Genomic DNA, 15,260 nt, shown 5'->3' with positions numbered 1-15,260 from the left:
AACCACCAGTTTTACCCTTTGCCCTAACACAAGTAACTCCACTTGACAAGCTGAACAACCTAGACTAAAATAAAATGCCTTGGTAGATGATTCTTATTCCTATGAAAATATCTTCCACATTTCTTTCACTCTTCAAGGAAAAAAACCCCAAACTAACAAACAAATACAAAACCCCAAACAATCAACCGTAAACTGCACACCATCCTGTACTGAGTACCCTCAGCATCTCCTGTTCCTTTGGTTTTATTGATGCCTTAAAGATCTAGAAATGAGCAATACACTTTCAAGACAATAGTAGTATAGGAGGTAATATAAAGGCTAGTCTTTATTGGAGGCCTGGAAGGGACAGGTATGTAAAAAAGCCCATCCCACACAGCGTGAATAGAGTTTTATAAGTTTAGCAAATTAGCATAATTGAAAAGAATTCCCAATTAGGAGCACAGTCGATGAGGTAATTCCCCCTGGTTCTACCCTTTCCTGAATTCCACCCCAGCTTAGATAGGAACTAAACTTTATGTATGAAAATATGTCTCCAAGAGCTGGTTTGAACCTTGGCTCTCAAAGAAAACCAAGACAAGATAGGGGCCTTGGAGCTTCTGGAATGTGTTTTGTCTTTCTGCCTATCAGGGTAGAGAAAAATACTGGAGCTAGCTAGGAACTATGTAATTATACAACAATAGTCTAAATATATTCAAAAAAAATATATAAGGAGGAAACAAGAAAGCAAAAATCATTCTGGCAACACTACAGTAAACTTAACCATTTCCATACTAGCAAGTTAAATCCTGTAACTAAGCACATAAAATGCTTTTGAATCACTCTGTGGAAGACAGAAGTACTTCATGTGGAATGAATATATTTTTAAAAATTAAATCTAAATATTAGTCAAAGAGAACAGATCATTGGGACATCAGAAGCATAGCTATAAAACAAAGTTATACTTGTGACCATGCAGTTTGCTTTATGGAGATGACACATGTAATTTTATTAGAGGATGTAACACATTATGAATCAACATCTCAATTCCCACTATTAATACACAATTACATCTTCAAGCTGTTTTTAATGGTCAAAACCTGTTACTTTCCCATTCTTACACTACAAACTCTGGGACAAGTACTAAAGCATTTCTGACCAAAACTTACACACACAGAGAGCTTTCTTTACTACAGATGACAAAACCATAATTTCTATCAGCCAGATCCACCTGTTTTTCTGACTTGGACATTATTTTTTTTCCCCATTTTAAAAAATATGGGAAGAAAATGTTTGTAGTTTTTCAAAATATTCATTATTTTCAAGTACAGGAAAAAAATTACTGGCTCCAGTTTAACCCTTTCTTCAGTAGAGTACAGATGATCAGTCTGTTGATGTTGAGCTTTCAGGAAATTCAGCTGTGTCTGAAGAGTTACCACGCTTGGATCATAGTATGTAACAGAAAATAGAACTATGCTGACACAAAAACTTCTGAGTATCTCGAACTTACATCTGTGTTGAGGACATAAGCCATTAAAAGTTTCTGAGATTTACAGCACTGAATTGTTACAAGTCTTAGCCAAATAATCTAGTATTTCATCCTGAAATTAAGCAGTGGGTGTCCTTATATGGCAATCTTTCACATGGAAAGTAATCCTATAACTTCTCTTCATCTCAGTTGTCTGAAATATGTTTGTGACAAACGAACTTGTAACCAGTGATTTGAGACTGCATGAAGAATCCATCTTCATCAGGTCATGATAGTTGGTCACTGCACTGAAATCATGATCCTGTGTCCAGCTCTTCCCTGAATTCAAGAAATGTCAGTTTCTTCAGAATTCAGTATGGAGAAATAAATACTAAAGTAGGCCAAGGAGTGAAGATACTAAAGACCTTCAAGCCCTATTAAGGACAGGAAATTTGACTCAGTGGCACATACCAAGATGACGGCAGGAAATTTTAATATCTGAATTTTAAATCTGCCTCCACAGGAAGTATGGATATAAAATAGTAACATAAAATCTGGATATCCCAGACCACGTAAGTTCATAAGGTTATAGTGTTTAACAACTGACCATCTGAATGACCTGAAACAACAGCAGTAAAAAACTACTACACCAAACAGATACAACTGAATCAGTGTAAACCCACAACTTTTAGAACACTGTAAGATCTGTTTCATAAGACAGAATCATAACTTACATGATAAATTATGTTATTGCTTTGTAGGACCATCTCTAATTCTGAGTTTACTGCTAATGAACCTTTCCTCAACATGACATAAATTTGCTAGCAAAAGGTACTTCAGACACAAAACCTAAATTTTGTGAACTAGCCAGAGGTTTGCAAGACCCTAAGCCTTTCTCATCTCCACACCACTACAGACTCAGCATACTGAAATCTCTACACATTTACTTGCTCACTACTGTTCCATGCAATACCCTCTCAGGACTGGGCTTCTTACACTAGAAAGGAGTTTCAAAGTTGGAGAAAGCCAGAGCAACTCAGGACAACCTTCCATCAGAAAGCACCTGGAAAGAGACAATGAAGAGCTGCATTTTCATCTTAGCTGCCTCACTTCACTCTTGCCTCACTTCAGAATGCAGACTTGCAGCTCAAAAGTATTTCCACAAAATAAGGGAATAAAGCTATATTTCTGTTCTACTTACCTCCACTTATTATTAAATAATAATTATATTAAATTACATTAAATCTATGATTTAATGTTCTAAATATGTTCTACTCTCTAAACAACTGTAAGGATGATATAGCTCACAGAAGAGCTTCCATGCTTTTCAGAAATTCCAACGAATAAACTTCCTAGAAGTTACATGGAATTGCTATTAATATTACCCAGTTTCAACTCTGAGGAATTAGAAACACATTGGATTCTACATTTTTCCATTTACTAAATCTGACAGGAAAACAATACAATGAATATGGAAGAGTTATTTATCAACTCCTCTACAAATTGCAATTCAGTTGAATTGATTTAACACAAAGTGGACAAAACACAATAGGAGTGAACTAAATGCTAAAGACAAATACAAATGTTTATATGATCTTAGCTACCACAGTGTGTCAACTCACATCATGGCTAACAGTCAGTTTGATAAATCAGCTACTATACAAGTAGCTCAACTGCTCCTTACCATCTAAAGCTAATGTAACTTTGAAAACAGCTGGACCTTCCTACAGAAGAAATCTAAATAGTTTTCATAAGTCATGTATTTTATAAGTTACTGTAAAAGTCTCTTGAACTATATATATTTAAACAACACCTTTCTATAACTTAACCATAAAATGCATATCAGATGATCATTTAATTATTCCAGATTTTTCAGTCATAAATTTTGAGAAAATTAGTTTTTACATGGCAATTATAGAACAACTATTTTTCTTAAAAACACTGAAAAGGAAAAACAGGATTTTAATTAAAGAAAGTAGTTCTAAAGCAAGGTTAATTCTTTATTGCATTTTCTAAATTCTCTGAGATACAAAGTAATTAACACTGACATCCAATAATAAACACTATATTAAATATTAACTAGAAAGACAAAGTAACAATCCTTTGTGTGTAGCCACATGTCCTTCCTAATGGAAGAACTACAATGTACATCTCATCAGCAAAAAACGGGAGGTAGGCAACATTCTTCCTTCATTAAATCTTTAACTCTATTGTATCTACTCTCAAGCCAGAGAACAATAAAGAGGTAAGAATACAGCAGACATCTTACTGGGAATACAAAACAGTTAGGACTCTAAATGGAGAATTTTGAGTACTTTTTGCAGCAGTTAAATAGGAAATAAGTCTTCAAATTTATGAGACATTTAATGTAAGACAGAAATCCTGATATTGACCACTGCTTCCAATGGCATGAGAACTTGAGAACTACAGCTATTTTAGTTTTGGTTTTTTGGTTGGTTGGTTGGTTTTTTTTGTGGGTTTTTTTTTTGTTTGTTTGGTTTTTTTTTTTTTTTGTTTTGTTTGGTTTTTTTTTTTTTGGTTTTTTTTTTTTTTGGTTTTTTTTTTTTTTTGTTTGTTTGTTTTTTCTTTCCTCTACCAATAATGAATAGATGAAGTTCTCCTTAGATAATGCTGACTACTTTTTACCATTCAACTCATTAGTTTCACTGCTAATTTCACTCCTAGGTCTCTACAGTGCAGAATTCTACCACAATGCAAGGAAGAAAAAGCTCAGGTGATAAGACTAATTTTGTTAAGATGATGCCACCCAGTACAACAGCAACATATCAAAATGCTCTGTGGATAATCTGCAACAGATCACACCAAAGACAATAGTATAAATTCATAGTCCTAGTAATCTAATCCACTAGAAAGGAAACTAAGGAAACTTCAGAAATTCAATAAACATCCAATATCATTGTGAGATAAGAGAGATACATAAGCAAGACTGCTCTCCCTTCTTCCCGCCCCAGATTTTGGAACTTTTGGGGAAGGGGGAAGAAAATCAAACCAAAGATATTAGAGAATCACTTGAAAATTCAGCAGACATGAACTGGTTCACTGGAGCCAAAAATGTATTTTTGAATAAATAAATAGCTATAACGTTAATAACTGTCTTGTAAGTAGTTCTGTCATGGAATCCTATTATACTTTTAAAATTCCTTGTAAAGGATGTATAGTTAGCAGCACACAAAAAAGTAATCAGACAAAAAAATACCAAAACCCCAGAACACCTTAACTGAGGTAGAATAATATGAGTCAATGGCACCTGCAAACTGACATACTTCATCCTTTAACAGAGATGCCTCTTACTATTTCTACTTTGTAATGTTGCATGATTTAACTACACTGAGTTTCAGAGTTTAGAAAAAATCCCTGAGGTGGTATGTAAGAGAAAGCATAGTTAGATTAAATGACGAAGTAAAAGAGAAGAGAGAATCCACTTACTTGGTACATAAACAGCAAACATGGCTTTGAGTCATTAGTTGTAGTAGCAGCATCCAAAGCCTCAACAAAATCTAAATACATGGTTCCTGCCTTAAAGGCCTTATAAACTTACTTGAAATCTGTCTTCAATAAGAAGAAATGAAAGAAATAAATATATTGTTTACTCAGAGATGGTCTAAGAAGCTGAGATGTACTCAACATACTTAGTCTATGGGTGAATGAAATGACCTTTAAAAATAGTACTAAATTCCTCTTTCCTCTCTTTGATGAATGAATAGTTATAAATGCTACAAGTACACTCCAATTCAGTTATTAATATACAATATTTGGCATTCTCATAGCATTGCTATGAATGTCATGCAAGAATTTAAAGAAGACAGATATTCTAAATTGCTAGAAATTAACCTTCCAAGTCTCACTAAAATTTATATTGTAAAACAGGAAATTTCTTTATCAAATAGAATTGACAATATATCCACTACCTCTTGATTTTAGGACACCAAAACTGAAGTTCCTAACTAACTGAACAACTCACAATAGTGAGCAGGTAGAACAACTAAATTGTTTGCAATAGTGTCCAAAACTAAGCAATTTGAGGTGTACTACCCTAGATACACTCTATGTCTTTTCATGTGTTTCCAAAGGAAAATTACTCTAAACTCGACACTATTAACCACCTGCACACAGGAAAAAAATATTGCCTTATTAATCTTATGGGGTATGATAAAAAAATAGGTATTACTAAACTACAGAAGTTACTACAATTAATTTCTAATCTGACAGGTTCATACATCCATAGGGAATTCTTTTAAAATGAAACTTACTGGTAATTTTAAATATGTAGAGGCAAGGGCTGGTTTGGGGGTTTTTTGTTGGTTTTTGTTTGTTTGTTTGTTTTGGGAGGTTTTTTGTTTGTTTTTTGTGGGTTTTTTGGTTGGGGTTTATTTTGGGGGGGTTGTTTGGTTTGGTTTGAGGTTTTTTTGTATTTTGTTGGGGGGAAGGTGTGAGGGGGAGGTGGGTTGGTGGCTTTCTTTCCCAGAACTACTGATTGATTGATGGAGAAAAATATCCTGTTCTTTTTGCAATTCATAAGTACATACTCTCCATGCCAACCTCAGTTTCATCTAGGAAGAGCTTCAGTGAGAAAGGAAAATAATTCTATATACAGCAATACATTTTTTAAAAAGGGTTCATATGAGCAAATTAGCTACATAAAATGTGAACACAGACTTATAAATGAAAAATATACAGTAAAGGTCACTCCAAAATGTATGTGTGTCTCACATGAGTTCATGTAGTACTTCAGTAAGTATACAGCTCATATAGTTTTAGCTACAAGTGAAACAGACATAATTTACATATAAATATTTGTTTTCTTTTGATGAACAGAAATTGCATTTTAAGTGTGTGAATTAACATACACAGACATAATCCGATCCAGAACAGCCAATTTCCTCTACGATTTTTAACATAATATTGTCAAAACAGTAAGTTTGCTATATTGCACTGCACAGAAAAGAAAAGTGTGAAAATTTCAGTAATGTTTATTCAAGTATCATATGCATTATCAAAGCATTTCAATTAACAAACTTTCAGGATTTTCTTTCCTTTTTGTATTTCAAATAGCACAGCACCCTCTGGTGCATCTGCTAGAAAAAGAAAACAACTAACAATAAACACCAGTCATTGCGATAAAAAAAGTCAACATAAAAACAAGAAAAAATGAGAAATGAGTCCATAGAAACAAAAATAACAAAAAATTATTAGAAAACTAACTTCAATTTCAATCTTCCCAATTAAAATCTTTTGTAATTGAGAAAATTATAAATATTGAATAAAAAATTTTAAAAGAAAAGAAACCTGCAGATATGCTAATACAGCAAGGTGCCAGAAAAAAATTAAACATACATTAGTTTGACACTAATCCTGTGTTCTTAATAGTAATTCATTTTTATTAAAAAATATTCCAAAAAGAAATAATCTTTAAGTAGAAAAGAAAAGGTAGTGAAACAAATTGTTACACCAAGCAATATATCTGCTCTTGGTCTTGCAAGAATAACAATTATTAGGTCTACAGCTATCCACACACTCAAACTGATGAATTTCACACCAAAATCAGATCTCAGATCTCAGATCTCCTTTAAAAGTCCAACAAGAAAAGAAATTTTAAAATTATTGCATTATATGAAACATTTCAAACTCTGCTATGATATTTTAACTGTTAAAGCATAAACTCTAATATGACACATCAAACTATTAAAATACACCTAGTCATTAGGAAAATAATTTCCTACAAAAGTACATTTTTCTAATCACAGAAGTGGAGATCACCATCTGCTTTAGGAAGCTCTTTTGTAAACCTCTGGAAGTTTCAACACAAGGCACAAGAAATGAAAGTGACACCTGTTTAAATCAGCCATCTGTCTCTAACAAACTAGATTTAGCCAAATCTAAAAATCAAAATCTTAGCTGTGAGAAAAGAGAAGTATTGTTTTGATTGACAACCAACTGTAGGCAATATACATTGACAATAAACTTGTGGCTAATTAAAATAAAAGGTCTTAAATTTTAGTTATTCATTTTAAAAGTGTCAGTAAGTTTTCAGCCCTAATTCTTGGCCAAAAAAAAAAAAAAAAAAAAAAAAAAAGCATTTTCATTGATAATTTCAAAACATTCTTCTTTTTGTACTCTAGAACATAAATTTGACAAGGAGCTCAATTTTGAAATGGAACTCCAACTACAAGGACACTACATTGTCACTGAAAGTTTATTTTTTATTCTGTATTGTAGAGCATTCATATGTATTTCCAACTGACAATTATTTTTAAAAACCATTTTAATAGTCATATATATTTTTTAAAGCTTATTCATTTTTTAAGCATTTTGCATGACACATACCTGCAGATGGTAAGCTGTTGAAGACTGCAGGTAAAAAATACAACTAATCTAGAATATTTTCAGAGAGAAGAAAGCCTTTCAAAGTAGAACATGAAAATGAGAAACACTAGCTACAACAGTAATAGGAACTACAATGATAAAGTACTATTGCATTTTAGACACTGGCTTACGTTCAAGTAGGAGAAGCAAACAAAAGCTGGACTTCTCAAAAGTTTAGTAAATGGAAACAAAGTGCAACATTTCTTTCTCTAGGCAGTTTTTGATTAACAATACCCTGTCAAAAAGGAAAAAAAATGGGATAGTGCTAACAAAGCCAAACCTAATATCTAATAAAGCACCATGACTTTAAAATCTTTAATAGCTTTTAACAGTATCTTTGATGCCGCTGTCTTTTACCTACACTACCCTAGTGAAAGGATTTCTCCAAAGTAGCATAATGTAGGTTAGCTTACTAGTAACACAATAGAGCACCTGATCCTTACCGTTTTGTTCGGATACGTTGAAACAAAATTAGATAGTCACACTCTGTAAGTCATGAAAGCCTATGCATTTTAAATAAATAAATAAATATCACAAGCTATGTCATTTTTAAACACTGGTCAGCATCACAAACACCAACTATTTTGTTAGCTGTGGGCATTAGGGAATCAGAATGCACAATGCAGATCTCGTCTGTGGTCACTGCAGTATCTTGGAAAGAATAAAGAGTAAATACTTTTCTCAGAGAAGTCCATAATATTAAAAGCAGTGATTACACCTGCTTTATTATTTTCCAAATTGTAGTCACTGGCTAAGGAAAATGCAGATGAATAGTACTATAAAGGTCTTTGGTTTTAGACAAAACCATGTGCTTTTAATATGATTTTTCAAAAACACCTGTATACATCACCCCACAGAATTAGAACAGAAACTTTGTCTCACACACAGGCACACACTTTCCTTTGGTACCCAACAGCCTGGATACATGTTCTGCAAAGACATCCTGAGTAGTATTCTGTCCTGCTCTAAGAGAACTACTTAAGAAAGGTATGCTGCAGAACTCTCTCGGTCTTTTCAACAACAGTAGATGCCAGGAATTATTTTGAAACCAATGAATTACAGAATCTAGCAACGAATTCATAAAGACTTAGATGTGCCATATAACTGATACCCTACTAGTACTCACACTGAAAATTCTTAATGTATTTAGAACTTATTTATACCAGGGCCTACAAAATTAGTATGCAGTGGTTTAATCATGGAGTTAAAAAATTAAAAGATGATGATGTAGAGGCTTTTGGTCATTATTTAAAATAATTTCTTTTCCAAGTTCTTGTGAATTATGAAATATTAAAATACTCTAAAAAAAAGATCCAATATGCCTTGCCTCAAGGAGTATCAGTATCAAACAATGCACTAACCACTTAGCAGATTTTGTAGTTAATACCTGCTTGAAAAAATTGCCCCAGGCACACTCATTGGTAGTTCCAATGTGAGACAAATCCCGTATCTTACACTGGATATCTAGGGATACAAAAATGGAAAAGGTGTACGTACAATTAAATGTAGGGATTAGATTAAAAACAAGAGCATTATTTTTTCCTAATTATATTACTAAATAAATAAGAAAATAAATAAGTCACCACTTTAGAAAGAATAAAATCTACCAAAACAACACATGATTTGACAAGTCAAAGGGGAGAGTGCAAGTGGGTATTGATATGTTAAGATGTTAAATTTTTCATTGCCATAAAAGATACCAAAAATTGACTTCATCCAAAGAATTCAAAAAGTATATGAAGTATGATTTGACATCAATGACAACACAAATCTTTAGATCTTAATAAGCAATCACAAAATGGATGAAGAAAGCAAGCATTTTGGATTAAAAATGAGAAGGAAACGATAATCATTAATAACATGAGTCCTACTACATCTCTTTGAGGGGTAAATAGCTGTCCCTTCCCTCTTTCACAAAAGCACTCTTGGAAAGCAGAACCACTAACAAAATCACACAGACTTATTTTTCATACTGTTTTTTTTTCTCCTTTCTTTGCTGCTTAGTGCTGAAACCCACAGTCAGTATCTTGAATTTCCTTCATCGTGGAGAGTTTAAGGAAACAAATGGATTCTCTCCACATGCACGTAACTCACTGGGCAATAAACTAGACTTACACATGCATGATTACATGCTACACTGTCAGTAGGAAAGCATAATTTAAAAACAATTCCCTGCAGAAGGAGTGCAATAAGAAAAAAAAAAAAACAACTGCTACTCTATGTATTGGTGGAGGTATTGAATAAACAAAACCCCACTTCACAATACAAAGAAAATATAGCTTGCACAAAAACAAACTGCAACATTAATTATGAATAAAAGAAAAAATTACACAGAGAAAGCACACAAAAAAAAGGGGGTTGATATGACCGACAGCACGAGAGTATCATTAAAAGATATAGCAAGTTCAAGAAAACCTGCAACATTTAGTCATTTAGTAGTCAAATCAAATCAGAACAAGGCGCCTGTAAGTGAAAGGGGGAAACCAACCCCTACTCTTGCCGTCCTACAGGATCCGTCTCCGGCTGCATCTTTCCTCCCAACCCTACGGCTTTTTTCAGGTTTAAAGCCATTAACCTTTGACTGAGGCCGCAGCGCGTTCCCCGATTTCTCCATCTCCCGACCCGTACAAACGAGATCCAACTCAGACGCACACCCACCGCATCCCAGCGATTGTCCTGGAGGTCCCGCAGCGTGCCTGCGTCCCCGGCATCGCCCAGCCTTTCCTCCTCCTCGGCCCGCACGGCGGCCGGCCCCGCTCCCCGCCCGACACCCCCATCTATGCCTGCCGCCCCTCTCCCCCCAACCGCACAGCGCTCCCGGGAGGGCCGCGGGGGGCCGGCGGGGAGCCCCGCGTCCCCTCGCCGCCTTGCGAGCACGGGCGCAGCCCGGGCCCGGATGCCTCGCGGAGAAAGAGGAGGGAGGGCCGGGGTGCGCCCGCCGAGCGCATTCACCTGTGCCGGGGCGGGCTGCGGCGGCGCTCCCGCTGTCGCTGCTGCTGCTGGCGGCGGCTGCGGTTGTTGTTGTTGTTGTTGTTGTGGTGGGTGACGGTGAAGCAGGGGGTGCGGAGCAGCGGCAGGAGGAGGAGGAGCAGGAGCGGGAGCGGAGCGGCTGTTGTTGATGGGTAACAGTCGCCAGGACTACGGTGACTATGGCGCTCGACTCACAAGGCAACGGTTGCTATAACTCACAAAAGGAGAGCGGGAGCGGGAGGGAGGGACCGACGGGCGGACGGAGGGAGGCGGGGGCGGCGGCGCGGCCGAGCGCCCCGGAAGGGGCGGGGCCTGCGGTAACGGCTGGCGCGCGGCGGTTTCCCCGGCCCCCCGGCCTAGGGCGCGCGCCCGCCCGGTTCTCCGCCCGCGCGGGGGGCGCACACGGCGGGCCCGGCCCGGCGCGGTGCGGGGCGCGCGGCGGCCGCGTGAGTCCCGGCGGGGGGGGTGTGGCCGCGCGGCGGCCGCCTGACGCCACTTCCGGCAGGAGGCCGGGCAGGAGGGGCTCGGCGGCCGCCGTCCCTCTCGCCTCAAGATGGCGGCGGACGGGCCGCTCCCCCACCGCCCGTGGCCCGCGCTGCCATTTTCGAGGCGGGGAGGAAGAGGGGGAGGAGGAGTGGATCGCCGGCGACTAGCGGCGATGGAAGGGGAAGCGCTGCCGCCACCGTGCCTGTCGTCTTTCCTGTCCCGCCGACTCGCCGGTGGCCCCGCGTCAGCCCTGCCGACCCTGGACTTCTGCGGGGGGCCGAGCCAAGGCCCCGGAGTGCCTGGTGGCTGCTCTCAGCCCACGTGGGCTTCCCGCGCGAGTGCGTGCGTTGGGCCGTTGTCCCAGCTGGCACACCGACTCACTGAATCCATTGGGTTAGAGAAGACCTCTGAGATCGCCGATTCTAATCGGTGACCAAACACCACTATGTCATCTAGACATGGCACTGAGTGCCACGTCCAGTCTTTCCGTAAACACTTCAAGGGAGGTTACCACAAAGTGTAATAACCGGGTGCTCTCCTGTCAGGCTGTGTCTGCTCCTTCCAGGTGTATACAGAGTCATAGGGTTGGAAGGGACCTCTGGAGATCATCTAGTCCAGCCCCCCGTGCCAAGGCAGGGTCACCCAGAGCAGGTTACACAGGAACGTGTCCAGGTGGGTTTTGAATGTCTTCAGAGAGGGAAAATCCAGGACCTCGATGGGCAGCCTATCCCACTGCTCTGCCAACCTCAAGAAGTTCCTTATGTGGGTACGTATATGTTGAGGCTATGTATAGTGCCCCTGCATCTACTGGCTGCTATGTCTCTCGGTAGTCCCCGTGCATCCCCATCTGCAGCCGTTTACTAACCGGAAAAGTATCTCTGAAACTTTATACACAATTGCAGCAGTCTGTGTAGCCAGTAAGGCTTGCCTATAATACCTGTAAACCGTGGCATTCCCTCTTGACCTTTGTACTGTTCTGTGTCCTCACATGGTGTACCAGCCCATGGTTTACCAGTCACATCTTTCTCATACCTTCTGCTAAAATCACGTGACATTTGTGTGGAATGCTCTACAACCAATTCTACTCCACCTATCCCTACAGAAAAAAATTGAAATTGCTCTTACATTAGTAGGTTTACTTTGATTTTCAGGGCCCTGTGTAACCATCTTAAGCTGTAGCAACTATTTACTAAAAAATACTGGGAAATAGGGGTAAGTATATACAAACAAGATCTTAATTGACAGAGATTTAAGTCTATAACAGAACAATCTTGAATTAATAAAACTATTTAAAGTCGTTCTACAGCTGAGGCTATGTCTTGGTATTACTGCTGTGGAACCTAATTTTTGTGAGATGCTAAACTAGTTACTTCAGCTGAGATCTTTAACCTCATTGGATGTCTGGGTGTTTTAAGAGCTCACACTCACACGACTAACCTTTTCAAAAACATGAAAATGAAACACAACTGTAAGCAATCTAATTTAATAAAAATATATAACAATGCATTCAATTAAAGTTAAAAGATTTTTTGATAAGTGTCTTTCATTCTATCTAGCAAATACATATACATTAATTTAGCTTGTACATGGAAAGGTTTTATGATTTGTGTTTCATACAATTTTAAATTTCATATGAACAAGGTGAAAACCAAATAGAGGTGTAAGATACTGAGTAGTTTTACCAGAAAATTGTTGCCAGAGTGATGTGACGTAAATCCATGGTAAAGCTTTAGCAACATTTGTGTCATCTATGTTGCTAAATCTTAATGATTTTAATTCTGGATATTTTCAGTTGTGTCAATTGTCACTTGCATTATTATGTGCTTCGCAGCCTTAGTGGGGTGGGCTGTGGTGAATGCAGTAAAGTTGGAGGATGAAAGCAATTGTATGTTGATTTTCCTGAAATCATGGAACAAATTGAAAAGAACAAATTGAGGCCTTAGCAGGAATTTGAAATATACTTATAAATATCACTATACATCTTCCCTGAGCCAATATATTTGCAAATGTTTCAATCTATAGCAACATTTCAATCTATAAGAAAATTATCCATTTCTTTGTTAAAGGGAAGTAGCTGCTTTTGTTACAGGAAGATTATTTAATCGCTTCAATATTTTTATACTTCTGTCTATGAAGTTAATTCGCAGAGGTGACCACTTAGATCAGTCAGGACCTAATGGAATCTGTTTCAAATAATTTCAGATAAATTTCTGCAAATTTGTATCCCAACATTTTATCAATTTGATCTTTATCAAAGAATGCACCTTTATTTTCGATGAAGTTTTTTTTAACTTATTCAGCAGTTATTCCCTGCAAGACAATCACTAAAACATTCAGTCCCTTCATAGAATTTTTGTAACTAATGACAGTATTAAACAATCTGCCAAATTTAAATATGAAAGCAGTGTTGATTAAAAGTGGTTGTGTTGCTAAAAGCCTTGTGTTTTGTGTTTAGATGCAGAATATGCTGCATATTTCAAAGTAATTTTATACCTTACTATGTGGATAAGGAATAATCAGAATATAATCAATGTTTTTTACTAATAGATGGTTGGACAGAAATTGCTTATGTACCTTGAAAATTATCACTTTTTGTGGCCAGATTCAAAACTTCAACACCTTTGAAAAAATAACTGGTGTCATATGCAGTAATTTCTACTGAAATTTTGTATGTTGAGAATGGTAATGGGAGACTATTCCTATGCATTGCTTTTCTTTTTTTTATACTAGATTTATAATACTTTAAGTTTTTTATTTTCAACAGAGTTACATTGTTATCCCTCAGAACTTTTCCAAAATACAGAATCTTACACAGTTTGGATATTTCTTATAAAGTTGTAATTAGCCTGTCTAGTAATTTCATATAACATTGCCCATTTTTTATTTAAGTCTATTTCATACGTTGTTTGCATTTCCAAATGGTTTTCAGATACATTCTGCCATTTGTTGCATATCTGAAACGTTCCATAAGTCATTCCTGTCAGCCATGTTGTGCAGAACACAGTAGCTATCTATCTTATGAAGCACTACGAAGACAATCCAAAATACTAAAGTAAAGTGTGTAAGAGCAATCAAACTGATTCAGACAATGGGTATACTTACTGGTCCAGATAGTGTAAGTTAATGCCTCGACAAGTGCAATAAGAAGCATAAGCACATTTTACTTGTTTAAGTTTGCCAACCTATGGCCATTTTCAGTGATTTTCTGAACTCTGCATGACTAATCTTTTTTTATTTACCTCAGACAATCTTTTCCAAGAACTTTGCTAGTCACCCCTTAAACTTACATATAAACTTTGCATTTGCAAAATCTTTCATCAAGAAAAGCCAACTGTCTGGAAGCTGTTATAGGAGAAAGCCCTTTTGCTTTCTCAGAAGTCTAGTCCCATTGATTTTTGTGATTTTAATTCTCAAGACTGCTCATGATGTGGGGGAAAAAGGCAAAGGAGGTATGTATAGAAGTTGATGTTAAAGAATAGGCAACTTACGCAGATCTAGACACTGCAATGTCCAATTGCTTGCCAGGCATGATTCTTTTGGATACTGTCCTAAATATACAGAAGACTAAACAATTCTACCTAAGTAAATTAGTTACGTAGTTATTACTTACCTTTTGGGTAAATAGACATATAACAATCTTACTCTTCTAGTATCTTATAGCCATAACAAGTCATTCACTTGTTTCTTGAGTTATTTTCCGCTTATCCCCTTTATGGAGTGAATATTCGCTCTTACTTGGTGATCTGCTTACCTTTACTCCAGCTATATGTGGTGCATGTTCTCCAAATGCCTACTAATATTTTGGGATTTGTATAGGGTTAGGTGAAGATGTTTTGGTCCATAGGGTCAGTCCCTTGGAGTTTGCAGGAATAGTATATGGGATTTTTTATGTTGACTTTTCTTCAGTTAGCATCCTGGAATGTCACAGAATCATGGTCCTAGAATATTTTGGGTTGGAATGGACTTTCATAAAGGT

At 37.3% G+C, this 15,260-nt stretch overlaps 1 protein-coding gene across 3 annotated transcripts in view; it reads right to left on the bottom strand.

The window, feature by feature from the left end:
• Positions 1 to 11,087, bottom strand: part of RFX3 (regulatory factor X3) — a 105,630-nt gene extending 94,543 nt beyond the window's left edge. For 2 of the 3 annotated variants that reach the window (XM_054004339.1, XM_054004342.1), the window contains exons 1-2: positions 10,781 to 11,087; positions 9,216 to 9,292 (exon numbers count right to left, since the gene is read on the bottom strand). The gene's annotated coding sequence lies outside the window, so the exon portion shown is untranslated. The remainder of the gene's footprint in view (positions 1 to 9,215; positions 9,293 to 10,780) is intronic. The other variant, XM_054004340.1, reaches the window with a different exon arrangement.
• Between the last annotated feature and the right edge of the window lie 4,173 nt (positions 11,088 to 15,260).

The sequence above is a fragment of the Vidua macroura genome, chromosome Z, assembly GCF_024509145.1.
Source record: "Vidua macroura isolate BioBank_ID:100142 chromosome Z, ASM2450914v1, whole genome shotgun sequence".
Lineage (NCBI taxonomy): Eukaryota > Metazoa > Chordata > Aves > Passeriformes > Viduidae > Vidua > Vidua macroura.
The sequence above is the reverse complement of the archived record's forward strand: the minus strand, read 5'-3'. Positions and strand labels throughout refer to the sequence as shown.